Source organism: Melanerpes formicivorus, unplaced genomic scaffold, assembly GCF_026170545.1.
Source record: "Melanerpes formicivorus ecotype bairdi unplaced genomic scaffold, bMelFor1.0.p_v2 SCAF_53, whole genome shotgun sequence".
Taxonomy (NCBI): Eukaryota; Metazoa; Chordata; class Aves; order Piciformes; family Picidae; genus Melanerpes; species Melanerpes formicivorus.
In genome coordinates this window covers 3,233,649-3,250,538 of record NW_027142405.1, presented here as the reverse complement: position 1 = coordinate 3,250,538, position 16,890 = coordinate 3,233,649, and the positions used below count along the sequence as shown (strand labels likewise).

At 41.8% G+C, this 16,890-nt stretch overlaps 1 long non-coding RNA gene across 1 annotated transcript in view; it reads right to left on the bottom strand.

Annotated features, from left to right (window-relative positions):
* Positions 1-4,858: 4,858 nt before the first annotated feature.
* LOC137452436 (uncharacterized) overlaps positions 4,859-16,890 on the bottom strand; it is a 160,396-nt gene continuing 148,364 nt past the window's right edge. Inside the window, exon 4 of the long non-coding RNA XR_010990086.1 lies at positions 4,859-6,947. This is a non-coding gene — a long non-coding RNA (uncharacterized lncRNA). The remainder of the gene's footprint in view (positions 6,948-16,890) is intronic.

Below are 16,890 nucleotides of genomic sequence, written 5' to 3'. Positions count from 1 at the left end.
CTAGAGGTTGCTCAGATGTCCTTTACAAGCTTCTCTCTTAAAAAAAAACCCAACAAACTACCAGTGGCAGTACATAGCAGGACACTGGAAACCCTTTCTCTGTGGTAATTTCTCAGCACAAATGCTTCTGTGTGGTTGTGGTCACATGTTTGATTGACTTGGTTCCCAAGCTGATGTTCACAGTACTGTATTCATCTTGTTCAGATGACTGTGACAGGCTGCCTGAATGCACTGATGCTGACAGTGAATGTGAGGAGAACCAGACAGCTGACAGCATCTCTATTTTTCAGAGCTGATGTAGGAAGATCTGTCACATGATGCCAGGCCACAGCTTGTCATTTATCCAGCTACAGCTGTAATGTGGGTAAAATGAGCAGAAATGAGAGAAGTGACATGAGGGGGAAAAGAAAAGGAAAAAAGAGTGGTGAGGGGAGAATGTTTATGCCAACTTTCTCTGCCAAAATTGCACAAGCATTTTTTATCTGAATGAATGCTATGCTGACCCTGTATCTGAGTTTTACCTGTTGTTTCTATGAGCTGGGACAGCATTGGCAGCTCATCCATGCCTGCTGCTCAGGGTAACGTGTCTGCCCAAGGCAGGTGACAGAGATCCTTTGAACTAATTCTGTGCTTTCTTATTGTTGTTTGGAGTCCACAAGCAACAGCAGCCAGAACTTCAAGAGATTAAAAAAATTACTTTATCTTCAGCTAAATAGCCATGTGCTCAAGCTGGGAGCTCTAACAGCCTTGTCTGTTTTGTAGGAGTTTGCAGAGGAAAGAGACCCCTAAGGATGTATTCAATGCTGCTATTCAGCACCTGAGATGGATTAAGAGACCTTGTCTGGCAGGAGATTAATAGGTGATTCAAGCCACCTTTCCAGATCAGACAGCCTGTGGTCTTTATACAGTGACTGGGGAGATAAGCATGGGGAGCAAGTAACTGTATATACAGTTCTTAACCTGGATTTTCCACTGTGTGTGAGCTAATACTATTCCTTGTTTGGCTGGTCTTCCCTGTAATTTTGAAACAGTAGTCCAGGTATGACTGGACTGTTAAGAGCCATGCAAGAGCAATGTATCTACATTGTATGGGGAGCATCCAGAAGCATGTCTTCCTGTTGCTGTCTACTTTGTTTCCCCACCTGCTCTTGTATAACCTCAAAACAGGAGGTTGAGTGTAGAAACAGACAGGAGAGGCATGAGATGTGCTGTCCTAGACTTTGTACTAGACTGAGTGATGTCTTGTGAGACCCACTTGCCTCCCTACTTTGCTTTTTCTACAGGACATAATTAATTGGTGGTGGCTAAACATACAGGGTACATGACGTGCACTGACTCCCATGCTGGGGGCTTAGGAGAGAAACAGGACAAGGCTCCTGTCCATTCCTCTCATTCTCTGTTCACCTTCTCACAAGTGAATGGAAAGTCAATGCTACATAGCTCACTCCTCTCTGGTTATGTGACTCAGTCAGCTTGTGCAGGGGTGCATATGTAAGGAAGGTTGCTCTTATGCATCCTTAAAGTCTCACTAGACTCTGTAGATCATGTTCTTGTACCTAAGATGGGTTAAAAAGGAAGCCCCATGATGTATGTGGTACTTCTGTGACAAATGTTACATTTTTCTTAGTATTGTACACTCGTGTTGAGATGACTGGGGCACCACACTTGACAATGATGAATTATTTACAGCAGACCGACAGCCATTTATCCTGTGGTACCATCTGCCATCAAGATCTCATTTTGTCTTAGCAGTTTCCTCCCTTTGTTGTTCTTTGAAACAATATTTGAAGATGGGGAAGCAGTGAGGAAGGGACAACCACCTCTGGGCCATGGTTTTGGTGGTATTTTCAGATGCTCCTAGACAACAGTGCTAAAGGTTAAACACTCTTGGCATTTGATGGGAAAAACTAACAAAGGTGAAGTGAATGATGCAAGACTAGCATGAGCTTTAACTATTTAGGATGTTTCCCATGTGCATCCTTTGCTGGTCTCCTTGGTTTAAGGGTCATGTTGTGGGCAAGGAGGAGGTGTGACTAGAGCAGAACTGGCAGATGGTCCCTTGAAGGTCGTTTCTTGTTGCTGTCTCCTGTAGAGATGCCATATGCTGTGCAGGGGGATGTTTCCTTCCTCTTCATGGAGTGTAAACTCATCAAAACAGTAAGTGCAGCATGCCATCAACTCTCAGCTCTTGAAGTTTCTGTTTTGGTTTGTGCCTTTAAGACACTTTTTAGTTAGTATTGTGTCAGAGAGTGCTATAGCATAAATACATTTTAAAAGAAATTAAAAGCCATCTGTCTGCGATGAAGGTGGATGGTTTATCTTTATTGATTTAACGCTTTTCTCATTAAATTCTTTCTGCTTTATAAGATTTATTATTATTTTTTCCCCTAAGATCTCTCCTCATAACCTATGAATATCCAGCACACGGACAATCCCACGTAAGAGATGTGAGTGAATTGACCACCACCAATTGCTTTTGGAGCCCATAGCTACTCTTCTTAGCTGCTGGTAATGGCAAGTATTTCCACCAGAAAATACCTGAAGCAAATATCCACAGCAATTGAGGGGTGAGCATTGTATCAGACAGAAGTTGACTGTGCTTGTTGCTTGTGAAAATTTTATTCCATCTCACAGTAAAGTCTTTCTAAAATTGGGAGTCCCATGGTGAAAGCACTTGAAAACCATTGTTGCTCTATAGAATATTTTTATTGTTGTGATTAGTAACATCAAGAACAAATGATCCTGAAAGAATAATCAGAGGCATAAATAAATGAGTTTATAGCAATACAAATCATGATGTACTTTTCCAGGAAAATTTGTTATCAAAGTAAAAGGGAACAATATCAAAGTAAAGCAGTAGAACAGGGTGTGTTTGACCATTAAAATGACCTGAGCCCTTTTAGAAAGGGCTTAACTGTCTTACCACCATGCCACCTTGTGCCACTGCTACTGGTGTTTAACACCTCTCACAAACCAGTACTGACTGCAACCTGGTTGGCCTAGATAATAACCATAACTCTGAACTTTACAACTCCTTAGAGAGAAGAAAAACAAGTGTTTTGAAGTGATTCAATCCACTTCCCCAGGTCTAAGGTTTCTAGTTTCCAAGGTTTCTAGTAGCCCAGCTACCAGGGCTCAAAGTGCTATAACTTGTCTTTGTTTTACTCTTCTGTTTTGCTCTTTAGGTCTCATTGATATTTCTCTGCCAGGCTGTTTATGATTTGCTATTAAAGCTATCATTTGAACCCAGTATTTCATAGATTGTGTGGGCTTAAGATTTTAAGGACTGCACATGACATTGACAAATCAGATATTAAAATAATGATATTTGGTACTATTTGAAGTTGTAATATTTACCTGTGGGTCATAATTGAATACTGACAGTGTGCACAGTTATACAACTTCTCTTAATGCTAGATATTTATAACTGACTTAATCTGTGTGTAAATATTGATTTAGTGATGGATAGCATCTCATTTTGCCTAGTTACTAGCAGGTACCTTGTTAAATGTCTAAGATTTCAGGGTGGAGGTTGGTGGTGGTGTATTTGTCAAACTACATAGCTTTATGTTGCTGAATTGACCCTTTCTTTATCAGCCCTTCCTGGTTTGTATTCCATAAAGCCTATCCAGTGTTCATGAAATTTATTTGTTCACTTCTGCCTCTGTAGCAGGGCAATACTTTTGTACCTTGATAAGATTAAATGTGGAACCTGAAAAGATTGGCTGAAAACAATTGTCAAATTAAATTTGGGGGGGTTTGTCTTTGACCTTAAAAGATGATTACTAAGCAGATTTGGGCAGATGCAATGGCCAAAAGCATAGAAGGCATGGAAATCTAGAAACCACAGTCAGATTTATGTTTATTTTATTTTCCTATTGTTGCCTGACGATTTGTAGCACTGATGTGCTGGCATTCTTGGCCACTGAGAATGCCATTTTATCTACTGCATGACTGAAATATAGTAGAGTAGAATAGAATAGACCAGGTTGGAAGAGACGCTTGAGATCATTGCGTCCAACCTATTATCCAACACCACCCAATCAACTAAACCATGCAACCAAGCACCCTGTCAAGTCTCCTCCTGAACACCTCCAATGATGGTGACTCCACCACCTCCCCAGGCAGCCCATTCCAATGGGCAATCACTCTCTCTCTGTAGAATTTCTTCCTAACCTCCAGCCTAAACCTCCCCTGGCGCAGTATGAGACTGTGTCCATTTGTTCTGGTGCTGGTTAGAGCCAACATGCCCCACCATTGCTTGGCCATTGTCTTTCATGGGCTTCAACACTGCTTCCATAGACAGAGACTTTTTTATTTTGTAAAGAAAGCAATTCCAAAGGGAAGAAATAATAAGTCAGGACATTTTTGCAGGAAGCAGTATGAGATTGGTAAAATAATGCTGTCAGCATAATGGTTAGATTTCAGGAAGGGAGGATAGTAACTAGCTTATACCAGCAGTAGATTAAGCATTGTAGTGCTGGATTCCTGAAGTGTGTCCTGTGAGATGCTTCATTTAGTATTGGGCAAAAAGCTGAAAGCCACACTGTAGTGGTCAGATGGTTTAATCTACCTGCACCCACATATAGCACAACTAATCCAGTTGGAGAAGCAAATGAGGGCTGTAATTTACACGCAATAATGAAATGCAATGAATATATACAAAATATACAGTATTTGCAATATTACACAAGAATTTACAGGAAACAACACAACACAGGAAAAATCCCCCTCGCAGGAGGATCCCACCTCAGGTTTCCCCCCAACCTCTCTCCCTCTTCCCTTTCCCCTTCAGTTAATTAGATGAAAAAGAAGGAAAAGAGAGAAAAGGATGTTAAGGGAAATTCGTTAGCTCAAAGCAGTGGTTAAGAAAGTAAGTTTTTCTTATCTTATCAGTTTCAGTCCAGGGTCAGCTGCATGCACTTTGTCCAAGAAACAAAAGACAGACTGACTGAAGCTGGAGTGAGTGAAAGAATGTTAGAGATATTTGCTATGGTACATCCCACATCTGACCAATGAAACTCATTTAGAATTAATCTTTGTTTTTCTTTTTACACTTAAACATTCAGCTAGAGAATTCTGCAGCTGTCTTTTCTTAAAGGCACAGCCTAAACTGTCACACACACCTTAAAATGTCCTTTTCCAATTCCTTCTAACCCAGGTGAGCCTTGTACTTGTCTGTTGTGAATGTGAACAGTGAATGGTTTGTATAGTTAGCTGCTTCTGTCAGGTATAAGCTCAATTCGTTTTAATTACTTTTTTGTGCAGGCTGATGCAGAGCTCCGTTACTTTGTTGCACTCATTTTTGAAGTGATACTGGATATAGAAGTCAGGGGAAGGAGCGTGAAGATTGTGTCTAAATAACAGCATAATTAATCTCCTATTATGTAGCAGTTTTGTCTCATCCCACAGGATGCACAAAGAATTTAAAGTGCTGCTGTAAGAGCAAAGGAGGGGGGCTCTCTCCTGTGTGATGATGCCTTCTAGGGCAAAGTGTGGCAACAGTGTCGTATCACATGTCACTAGTGCACAACAGAAAAAAGAATTAGTTAAACAGAATCAGCAGCAAGATTTATTTATTTATTTGTTTGCTCCTTTTTTTCTGAGGTGGCAGAATACCTCAGCTGCTATTTGGTTAGTATGCTAGAGCTGATGTGCAGATTCAGGAACAAAAATCGCTGTTGGATACTCTGATTTGATTGGTCAGACCTCTGATAACTTATCTAAAAAGTGAGGCCTTTAATCAGTGCAACATTTACTTCTCATATGGCATATTTTTTAGTGGTTTTGCTGAGAGAAAAAAAATAAGTATCTCCTTCCTGTGAAGGAAATACGATATGGCCTGGCCTTCTTCTCTTCAGGGAATAGGGCTGTAGTCAACAGTTTAAGATATGTTGCTTAGTTTTCCTTAGGTTTCAGAAATTTTGTTATTTGTTGGAAACCACTGCTGTGTTTAATTTGGCTGGAAATGTTGCAAGTAGTAGAATTGGCATGGGATAGGCTGGTGGCGGAGAAGGATGTTAGAAAGGTGCCAAACGCCCGGGTACAAAACCCTGTGCATAAAGATGGATGCTGGAAGGTGGGGATATGCAATTCATTTTCAGTAGAAACACTCTCTACCTGGCTAGGCATGTCAGTGGAGCATCTCAATGTGAGAAGGCCACCTGTAGTGCCCACTCCCTATGCTCTTCCAGAGCAGCCAGTTTCTTCGTGAAGGCCTTTGTCTTAATGGAAGTATATGACAATATAATGTGACTTTTGGAAGGGTTACAGCAAGTTCTGAGTGATATATGAAATGAAAAATGCCTGCATGGTGCAGAAAAAGCATATACAGAGCTGGATGATACACTGCCAACAGGTCTAACAAGGGGCTCCTTCACAGATTTTCCACCTCAATCAGCAATGCAGTTGACAACCACTGAGTAAAATATCTCCTTCTTTTTTTTTTTTTAATTATTTTTTTTCTTTCTTCTCTGTACAAGTGAAGAAAAACTCTTCAGCTTTATAGCTTGCCCCCCTGCCTAAAATACTCATTCAATAATCTTTCTCTGCTTCCAGTCTCTACAGGCAAGCATCCTCTCACCATAATTCATTCAAGCTCTTTCAGGTACTTCTACTGTAAATTTATTCTCTATACCCTGGGTGGGTTGGGCAGCTAAATCTTGATTAGTGATCAAGTCAGTTGATGTATAACATTTGCTGGTCAGGTCAGATTCAAAAATTACTGAGGTGGTAAACAATAAGGCAAATTAAAGTGTGATCACCTAGCTGAATGTTTCTGCTTCAACAAAACAGAATTTTTCAAGCCCTAACCAGTACACACTAGAACAGAGCATGGAGTAAATGACATTTTAGAAAGCAGTGCCTTGCAGAAGAACTTAAGTTGCATCACAGATAATTCCTTTAACTTGAATTTTTACTGCTGTGCTGCGAAGAGCTGGCATGACCTGTGAAAAAGAGAAATAGCAGTTTGTAAGCTTTGTCTTAGGATGAAGTGTCCTATTCTGGCCAAGCTGGGGTATAAAGTGATTTAAAGACTGGAAAACAAGCAGTGGAATGAGGGGCTTAAAAGATTCAGAATGTTCAACTAATTTAAGAGTAGGCTAAGAGAATGATACCTCTGAAGATGGTACCTGATAGCAGAGGCTTTTCTTTCTGGCTGACAGAAGCTGAAGTTCAGCTGAAGTTCAGTCTTGAAATAAGAAGCTTGAAATAAGAAGTCTTGAAATAAGAAGCTGTGAGGTCTGTTGAGCAGGAGTGTGTACCTCTAGAGAAAAATCATATAATTGCAATCACTCCAAGCCTTTTGGTGAGCCTGGGATGGACAGCTGGGTCCCTGTGCAGCTAGCTTTGCTAGCCCCTTTGCTTCGGGGAAGACTGCACTCAAAAGCTTATAGCCAGCAACTCTGTGTTCACAACAGACCTGAATGTCGTGGCTCAGATTTTCAGTGAGTTGTCTGAAGATGATCAGGACAGGTTTCTTTTAATCTCCTTCCTTGTGCAATGAACAAAGATTTCTTTACACTGCTTCTTTTCATTGTTATTAATTGCTTTCCCTGAAGCATTAGAGATTGGCCACAGCAGGAGATCTCTTTGTAGGTGGTGTAGAGAGTGATTATAGATTGCCTTAGTTGGTCTGGGAGGGAATTTTCCCTGGGTCAGGTTGGCAGGCTTTGTGGATCTTTCACCTCATACAGCATGAGGTGTGGTTTGTCTGCTAGGATCATTTATGTACATCTCACGTGATTAATTCCATTGCAGAGCTTCCTCAGGTCTTGCCAGCCCTGTGTCTGGGGCAGATAGCTTTCTAAGCATTGAAGTGCTTTTTTTTTTTGTCACTAAAGCATTTGGGCATCAACTAGGAGGTTTTTGTTAAAGTTGATAGTCTCTGAATACACAGCAGATGCATCTGGTATCCTTTTTGGCCTTAAGTTTTAGGGCATGATATTGCCTGATTGGTTAAGGCTGGGGGGTAGTCATGTAGGAAAACATGATCTTCTATTCTGAAAAATGTCCTGAGTCCTTCAGAGTAGTGCCCTGGCAGCCTGAGAAAAGCTTAATCTCTACTGAGCAGAAGTCCAGCTTGCTTTAGTTTAATTGCAGAGACTAGTCAACAAATACAGTTCACATTGTGCATTTCCATATGTAAAAATAAATGTGTTGGTCTCAACTAGGTGTCTGTACTGTCTGAAAGGACGGTGCCTGCAATTAGTTTGCTGTCTCTGTACAGAAATAGCCAGTGTGACGGAAGATAACTCAGAGTTGTCTTCTTGTAGTCAAAGGAGCTAGATAGCCAATTAATTCCTGTCTTGTGGTGTGTGGGTCCTGTAGAAGTATCATTTTTATAGTGACTATTCACTGTCAATGAGGTGTTCTTGAGTTCAAATCTACTTTTTTTTTTAAAGCATACAATTCAGCCCTTAACTCAGTCTACTTCAGCAAAATAACAAATCCTGCCTTCAAAATACAGGCTTTGCAGTCTCAAGGGGCCCTGAGCTAGACGTCACACAGAACCTGACCTACTCTGTATGAAGCAAGTATTTGTGAAAGTTTGGTTTGATAAATGTTTATGAATAATCAATAAAGGTTTATAAACAATGGATAAATGTTTATAAATATTTGAGGGCTGGGTGTCAAGAGAGAGGGGACAGGCTTATCTCCATTGCACCCTGTGATAGGAGAAGGGGTAATGGATATAAACTCCAGCACAGGAGTTTCCATCTCAACATGAGGAGGAACTTCTTCACAGTGAGGGTCACAGAGCACTGGAACAGACTCCTCAGGGAAGCTGTGGAGTCTCCTTCTCTGGAGACTTTCATGACCTATCTGGATACGTTCCTGTGCAACCTGTGCTAGCTTCTATGGTCCTGCTCTGGCAGGTGGGTTGGACTCGATGATCTTTGGAGGTCCCTTCCAACCCCTAACACCCTGTGATCCTATTTGGTACACTATGTGTTTTAAGAAAACTTCCTTTCTAGTGGAGGTAGAATTTCACCACACAGGTATATGCAAGCATGATAAGACAAATATGTGCATGAAATGCTAAATTGAAGTCCTGCTATGTATAGAATAGGTAACAACACAATGGAAACAACATCATATATGCAGCACTGTTTGACAGTTGTATTTTGCTTCCCAGTCACAGAGGGATTTGTATTTTTCCTGAAATGAACTTTGCAGGAATGCCATAAGCTATCAGGATTTACCCTGTGCATATCAGGAGAAAGAATGCCCCTTGCACCTGCCTAGCTTCATCCCATAAAGTAGAAAACAGCAGCAATTGTGTGACTTCATTCAAATGCTATCTGTTGTTCTACTGCTTTCTTCTTTGCACCCCAAACTGAAAACTTAAAAATAATTGAAAACCAGAATACTGTATTTCTAAGATGAGTTGTCCTTAAAAATCCGAGTGAGTCATTTAGATAACATTCACAATACCAGCAGCTCCAGGGCACTTTACAGAATATGCTTCAGCAGAGAGACATTTGAAACAAAAATTGTAATGTTCTAAATGGAATTAGATGAGCAAAACCATGTCATACAGAGATGAAATATAAATAAATGCTTTAGGCCCACTCCATGAAAAATGCATGCATGTTTTAAAAAGCCTTTTTTTCCATCTGCAATGATTTCATTTCTGAAGGAACCAGTGGTTGGTTGTGAATTGGTTTTGTTTTGCTGGTTGGGGGTGGGGGGGGTGTGTGTGGATTTTTGTTTGGCTGTGGTTTTTTTTGTTTTCTTCTTCTTCTAGTGCATTCTCATAGAATGTGCTTTTGTCACTCAATAAACCCTTCTTTCCACTCAATGTCTGTCTCTGTATTAAGCCCCCAAGGAACTGTACAAGCCAAAGGCAGATGGAAACAATAGGCATTCCGTGTTCAAATGTACAACCTACAGAAAGTTCATCTGTCAAAAGTCTGAGGAACATTTCCAAGGAGGCTGCTTCATAAACAACATCCACATGGGGCAAATCTGACTTGTGCTTCTGTTTTTCATGCACATATTCCATAAGAATTTAATAGGCTGTTTACTCTTCAATTAATAGTTAAAGCAACATTTACAGAATCTTGTTCCAAATCCCAGTCTCAGTTGTCTCTTTCTCTTCCCACTCTACTTCTTAAATCACTTCATCTTTTACATGCCCCAACTACTTTCCTTGTTTATACAGAAGCCTTCTCCTAGTCCATCTGTCAAAATCAAAGCACTCTCAAATTTGTGTGAGCTCTTTATTTTCCTCAGACTTTTTTGAACTCTATTTTTGTACCTCTTGGAGTTGTGCTTCTTCATTGGTAAGTATGCGAGCTCCATCGTGGCAGCCATCTTTGAGATATCAATCATTAATGCTGGTATAGTAGTGTTGAAAGTTAATCTTATCTTCTGACTCATGCCTAGAAGATGAAAGTTGCTCTGCTTGATACTGTCTAGCAGACAGCATACTTGCTTTTTAAAGCTCTAATTACTTATGGCAAATGTTTGACTTCATTCCTTGGCTTTGTATTAATGAATTATTTTTAACGTCATTAAAATGCTGATTCTGTGAAGCTGTGAAATCAGTTTGGCTCCCATGGACTTCAACCCCTTCTCTGATCAGACCCAGATTAATGGCAAGGAAAACAAGGAAGACTTTGCCAATAGCTGGATGCTGCATATATGATACTGAGCTTGTTCTGGTGTAATCCAGAGCTGAGCACAGCAGAGATGAGGAGCTATCAGCCAGGTACTCACAGGTCATACATCTGTGAGTAGGACACACGTTCTTACATCAGGCCACATCTGCACATGCTCTACCCAAACACCCTCTGAATATATGGACTGTCAAAACAGGAGGCTGATTGAGAGGATCTCATCATCCATCAACCAACGGATAAGATAATGGCTCGATGGATGAACTCAGAGGGTTGTGACCAACGGCTTGATGTCCAGGTTGAGACCAGTGACAAATAGAGATCCTTAATGCTCTGTACTGGGTCCAGTGATCTTTGACATCTTTGATAGCGACATGGACAGTGGCAGCAAGTCTACCTTCAACAAGTTTGCCAATGACATCCAACTGTGCACTGCAGTGGATTCAAGGGGAGGGATGCCATCCAGAAGGATCTTGACAGGTTTGAGAAGCAGGCCAGTGCCAACTGCATGAGGTTCAACAAGTCCAAGGACAAGGTCCTGCACCTGGGTCTGGCCAGTCCCGTGCACAAATACAGGCTGGGTACAGAGTGGGTTTGAGAGTATCTCTGAAGAAAGAAACTTGAGTTTATTGATTGATGAGAAGATCAACATGAGCTGGCAGTGAGTTCATGCAGCCCAGAAGGCAATCATGCTCTGAGCTGCATCAAAAGGAGTGTGCTGGGAAGTTATGCACAGGAATTTATATAATAACCAATTCTTAGCCTCCGATTGTGTTTCGGAAACAGCATTTGTACATAATAGACACAGAAAAATGAAAACCACCCCAGAAGAGTGAAAACTCCTCAATGACAATTTATCACATCTCAAAGAATGTTATAAATTCAAATTCATCTCAACAAATAACTTCCTAGCTGGTGGGGCTCAGGAGAAGTTGGTTGTCTCCCTCACCTGAACGGCATGGAGGTGCAGGGATATGAAGGAACATGAGGCCGATGGCATGTTTACAGCTTGGGGTAAGATTTCTCCACTGGAAGGAATTTTCTTGGACTCTCAGGACACCAATAAATTTTTGCCTGTTATGATTACAGAAGCTGTTAATTTTGCAAGGTTTGACCAGTACAAGAAGAGAAGTTGCAATCTGATGTCCTGTTGTAATGTTGGGCAGGAGCAGAGACCAGTTGTGGTCTTAAAATGGGTACAGGTCATTTCATGGCAGCTGATGAGTTTGCTTATGGATCTTTCCACCTCCTAGCCCTGGGGCCAGAAGGTTCCGTCTATAAGATGCTGACACAGTTGATGAGTTTCATTGCCCTCTGGTGGTGTGCCCACTAGAGTGTAGGGCTATTGGCTGTGACCAGTTGCAGGACTAAGTGCCGCTTTCATAAAGAAGCAGTACAGGATACAGAGAAAAGTCAGACAGTATTGGTCAGAGCCTTATTCTGTAAGAACTGTTGTCTGCTGTTGCTTTAGTTTATTGCAACATTTGTAAAACAAAAACGATGGGACAAGGTCTGCTATCAGTTATTCCGTGCAAATCCAGAGACTTAAGTTGGAGCCAGACTTGTCACTCTGGATTTATGGCAGTGCAAAAAAAGAGTTGGAAAGTGGCTTGGAGGGGCAAGGCAACTTTTCAACTGCTTGACCACTGATCCGTGGTAAAGTTATGAGTTTGCAGCACATGGGCAGCCTCTTAAAGCAGAAAAAAGAAAAGGTTTTGTTTCAGTGATAATGCAAATACGTTCAGTACTGTGTAGACACTGAGGCCAAAATTCAAGTGGGCTGAAGTTAGAACCCGCTTCTATAGTAGTCACCGTCTGCTCTATGAGGTTGGGCACTTCACCTCCTAGACATCGTTTGATGTCACCTTCTGTGCGTGGAAACAGGCCAAGAGTGACATCTTGGATTGGATAAGGCACAAGGGGCCAGCACCCACACCAAACACTGGCCCTGCCAATGACCACACATCTGGAGATGGCTACTACATCTACCTGCAAGGCAGCGATGCCTGCCCTGGCTTTGTGGGCCATCTGCTCAGCCCAGTGTACAGCCCAGAAGGACCTCACTGCTTCCACTTCTCGTATCACGTATATGGAACAGCTGAAACCATGGGCCTGAGGGTGTATGTGGTGAAGGAGAACGACTGAGTGTTGGTGTGGGAAAGAACTGGGACCCATGGAGACGAATGGCACTTGGGAGAGGTAACAGCGCATGGCCCAGGAGACATGCAGGGTTTTTTTGGAGACTTGATAGGGTGCTTGGTTACATGGTTTAGTTGATAAGGTGGTGTTGAATGAATGGTTGGACATGATCTTGAAGGTCTTTTCCAACCTGGTCTGGTCTATTCTATTCTATTCTATTCTGCTACATTGTAGCCTTAAATCATGTACAGCCCTTGACATGTTACACTACAGTTATCAGATGTGGTTAGCAGTTTCTTTCAATTATGCTGGTACTAGTAGAGTAAAGGTAGGTTTACAGCCATGTGTCTGCTTTCTGAGATGTGGAGGAATATGAATATTTCTGCATAAGTGACCTACTGTAAGCCATTATTTTTCATTCCTGCTGCAAACAGTTCTCAGGAGAAAGGTACTGCAGAAAGAAGTGACAACCTTGGAACCAGATGCTTTTGCTTTTGTTGATGTTAGTTTACTGACTTCAGTGGCTGTCTCTACCTATGATAATTTGCATGTCTGTGGTGTTTTTGTAGGTGGGGAAGAAGTCAAATCTATTTAGTGGTGCTCCTCCAGGAACAGGTCTTTACAAGTCATGGCAGATGCATGGTAGGAAGTGAGCCAGAGAAGCAACCCCTTTTCTGTTTATGCTGGAAGAGTTTTGGCTCCAGAAAGTTATCTGTTACCACAAAGAAGTCCAGATCAGGACGGGCAATGGAGAATTTTCTTTGTGGATTGTTTGCATCCCAGCTACTTTCACTTGATTTGTCATGGAATATATTAAAATAGTCATATTCTACAGTCCACACAGCAAGTCAGCTTTTAGACAAGTGCTCTGAAATGTGCTCACAGATGATAAATTGCACACTATGTCAACTACATCTTTGTCATGAGATTCTATTTTCTATTTATAGTTGAAATGAAACACTTGAGAAAAAAGTCTGAAGCAAAGCAATTTCACAGAAATCTCAGGAATTTTTCCTTATGTGTGTATCAGTGAAAATACCCTCCTGTGCTATCTTTTTGCTCTGTGGGATTCCAACAATCACCCTCTGAGATCAAAGTAGGATGCTCTCAAGATTGTGAAACTTATAATGTGTCCATGTAATCTAGCTAGTGTGTCTTTGGAGTATGTTCCCCTTCAAATGTTCAGGGGGAAAGAGCACTTAACCATAAGACAGTGCAAATGCATAGAAAATTTGATACAGTTTTGGGGAATCAAACCCCATTATCTCCATAACAGAAGAGATTATTTAGTTACTTCTTTGGCTTGTCGTACTAGTTTTGTCTGAAGCTGTCAGTGATGTCTATGATACATTTTCCAGTGCTTTCCCTTTTTTTTCCCCTCTGCTTCTAAGACCACTTCCTTTTCCCTTATACATCTTAAATAAGTGATCTGCTGCAATGGATTTTGGGTAGCAAAAGCTGAAAAAACCTACTTGTTTGGAGATAGCACTAGGTATACTATGAAGCTAGAAACACAGCTGTGAGTGTGTGTTTTCCTCTGATTACAACAGCCTGCTTTAGGAAGAGCACGTCTGGATAGCAGTGATGATGCACTGTGATGGGAGATCTCCCAGCTTATGCTGGCCTAGACACCACAAGGCGTTCTGCAATGTGATGAATTATGGTTTAAGATAATTAGGCTTCATGAGAGTGTCCTTCTGCTTTCAACACTCAAATCTTCTTGGGATGCACAAGGGCAGTTTCTTGCCACAGAGAGAATCATCCAAGAAAGGATCTAAGATTAGTGAGAGAGGCACTGATGTCTGACCAGTGTCCTCTATATGGGATTCAAACAAGAACTTCCTTGAGAAAGGACTTGTTGCTCTCCATGTGGCAGGCAGGATATTTGTCCAGGAGGGTTCAAATCTGTGGAACCAACACCCTGTGGAAGCCTAGAACAAGAGTAAGCTACAGCTTTCTTGCAGTTGTGAAAGTGGCTTTTTATGTGATACTGATTGAAGTGCTACATTTTCTGTGGCCTTTGTGGTTTTCCTCTACTACTTCTGGACTGTTTAAAGTATACTTTTAACTAGCTCTTCCTTCTTGAATCTAAGAGGAAATTTGGAAGTTTATTCTGTGATTTTAAAGGTAACTCTGCACTGGAGGTGTTTATGAAGAGACTTGATGGAGTGCTTGGTGCCATGGTTTAGTTGATCAGATAGTGTTGGTTGCACAGGATGATTTCAAAGGTCTCTTCCAACCTGGTCTATTCTATTCTAACTTGAACACTAGAATAACTGGACTGTGAACATGGGTGGATGACTGGGCTGAAAGAGCGGTGGTGAATGGAATTAAAACCAGCTGGCAGCCAGTCACAAGTGGTGTTCCCCAGAGCTCAGTACTGGGGCCAGTTCTCTTTAATATCATTATCAGTGCTCTGGAGTGCATCCTCAGTAAGTTTGCAGATGACACTATATAGGGTAGGAGTGTTGACCTGCTTGAGGGTAGGGAGGTTCTGCAAAGCAATCTGGACAGGCTGGATCAATGAGCCAAGGTTTAGCAAAACTGAGTGCCAGGTTCTGCAATCAGGTCACAGCAACCCCATACAATGCTATAGGCTTTGGGCAGAGTGGCTGAAAAGCTGCCTGCAAAGTTGCCTGCAGAAAAGGAGCTGTGGCTACTGCTGATTGACAGTCATCTGAACTTGAGCCAGCAGTGTGCTCGGATGGCCAAGGCAGCCAACATCCTGGCCTATATTAAGAATAGTTTTGCCAGCAGGAGCAGGGAAGTGATTGTGCCCCTGTACTTGACACTTCTGAGGCTGCACCTTGGGTACTGTGTTCAGTTTTGGGCCACTCACTACAAGCAAGACAACTGAGTTGCTGGAGCGTGTCCAGAGAAGGACAAAAAAACCTGGTAAAGGGCCTGGAAAACAAGTCTTATGAGGATCAGCTGAGGAAACTGGGTTTGTTTAATCTGGAGAAGAGGAGGCTGAGGGAAGACCTCATTGCTCTCTGCAACTACCTCAAAAGGAGGTTGTAGGTCTCTTCTCCCTAGTATCAGGTGATAGGATGAGAGGAAATGGCCTGAAATTACCACAGAATCATTGAATGGTCTGGGTTGGAAGGGCCCTCCAAAGGTCATGTAGTCCAGCCCCCTCTGCAGTACGCAGGGGCATCCTCACCTTGATCAAGCTGCTCAGAGCCACGTCAAGGGCCAGAGAGGTTTAGACTGGATATTAGGAACAATTTCTTTACCAAAAATAGGATGCCCAGGAAGGTGGTGGGGTCACTGTCCCTGGATGTGTTCAAGAAATGTACAGACACAGCATTTTCAGTGGTGGTTTTAGGTTGACAGTTGAACTCGATAATCTTAGAGATCTTTTCCTACCAAAAAATTCTGTGATTCTATGATTCTTGAAAGTGACATGTGCCTGCATCTGTCTCTGTTCTAAACCTGTAGTGGATGTAAAAAGGTCCTGGATAAGTTTGCTGCTTGCATGCAAGCAAGGCACATGGATCTAATTCTACATTCTAGATAGTCCTGCACTTGAGAAGAAGAAGAGGAGAGGTGACTAGTGGAGTTCACTGAGGTGGAGATGAGAGACCATAAGGCCTAGCTGCTGCAAGGAAGATGCTGAGTTCAGTTTTGCCAGTCACTGCCAATTCCCTTGGCTCCCTCTGACAACGGTGGGAGATAGAGGCATATGCCAAACCAAGCTGATGATCTAGTGCCATGATCTAGCTTAGCAGCGTTTATGCAGGGCATTAACTGTAAAAGAAACCACTGCAACATCAGCGTCACTGCACTGGAAAGGTTGAGATAGTTACTGAAATTCAGTTGGGCTACAAGAGTAATTGATCATACTTAGCAGCATTTTTACAAATGGCAAGCTAGTAATTTGTGCCCAGTCTTGCGAAACAGCTGTGTCAACTGCCTTTCCTTGAGAATTGTTCTGTGGTGGAAGGGATCTTATAAAAACTGCATTTAAAAAAAACCCACCCTGATAAAGAATTATTTCAGTTAATAAGACCACCAAAGAGAAGAGAAAGTCTACTCTTCTTGTTTGGAGACAGCACCATAAAAACAGTTGGCCTTTTTTTTTTTCCCTCTCTATCCTTTTCTCTCCTGCATCTCTGCTCAATCA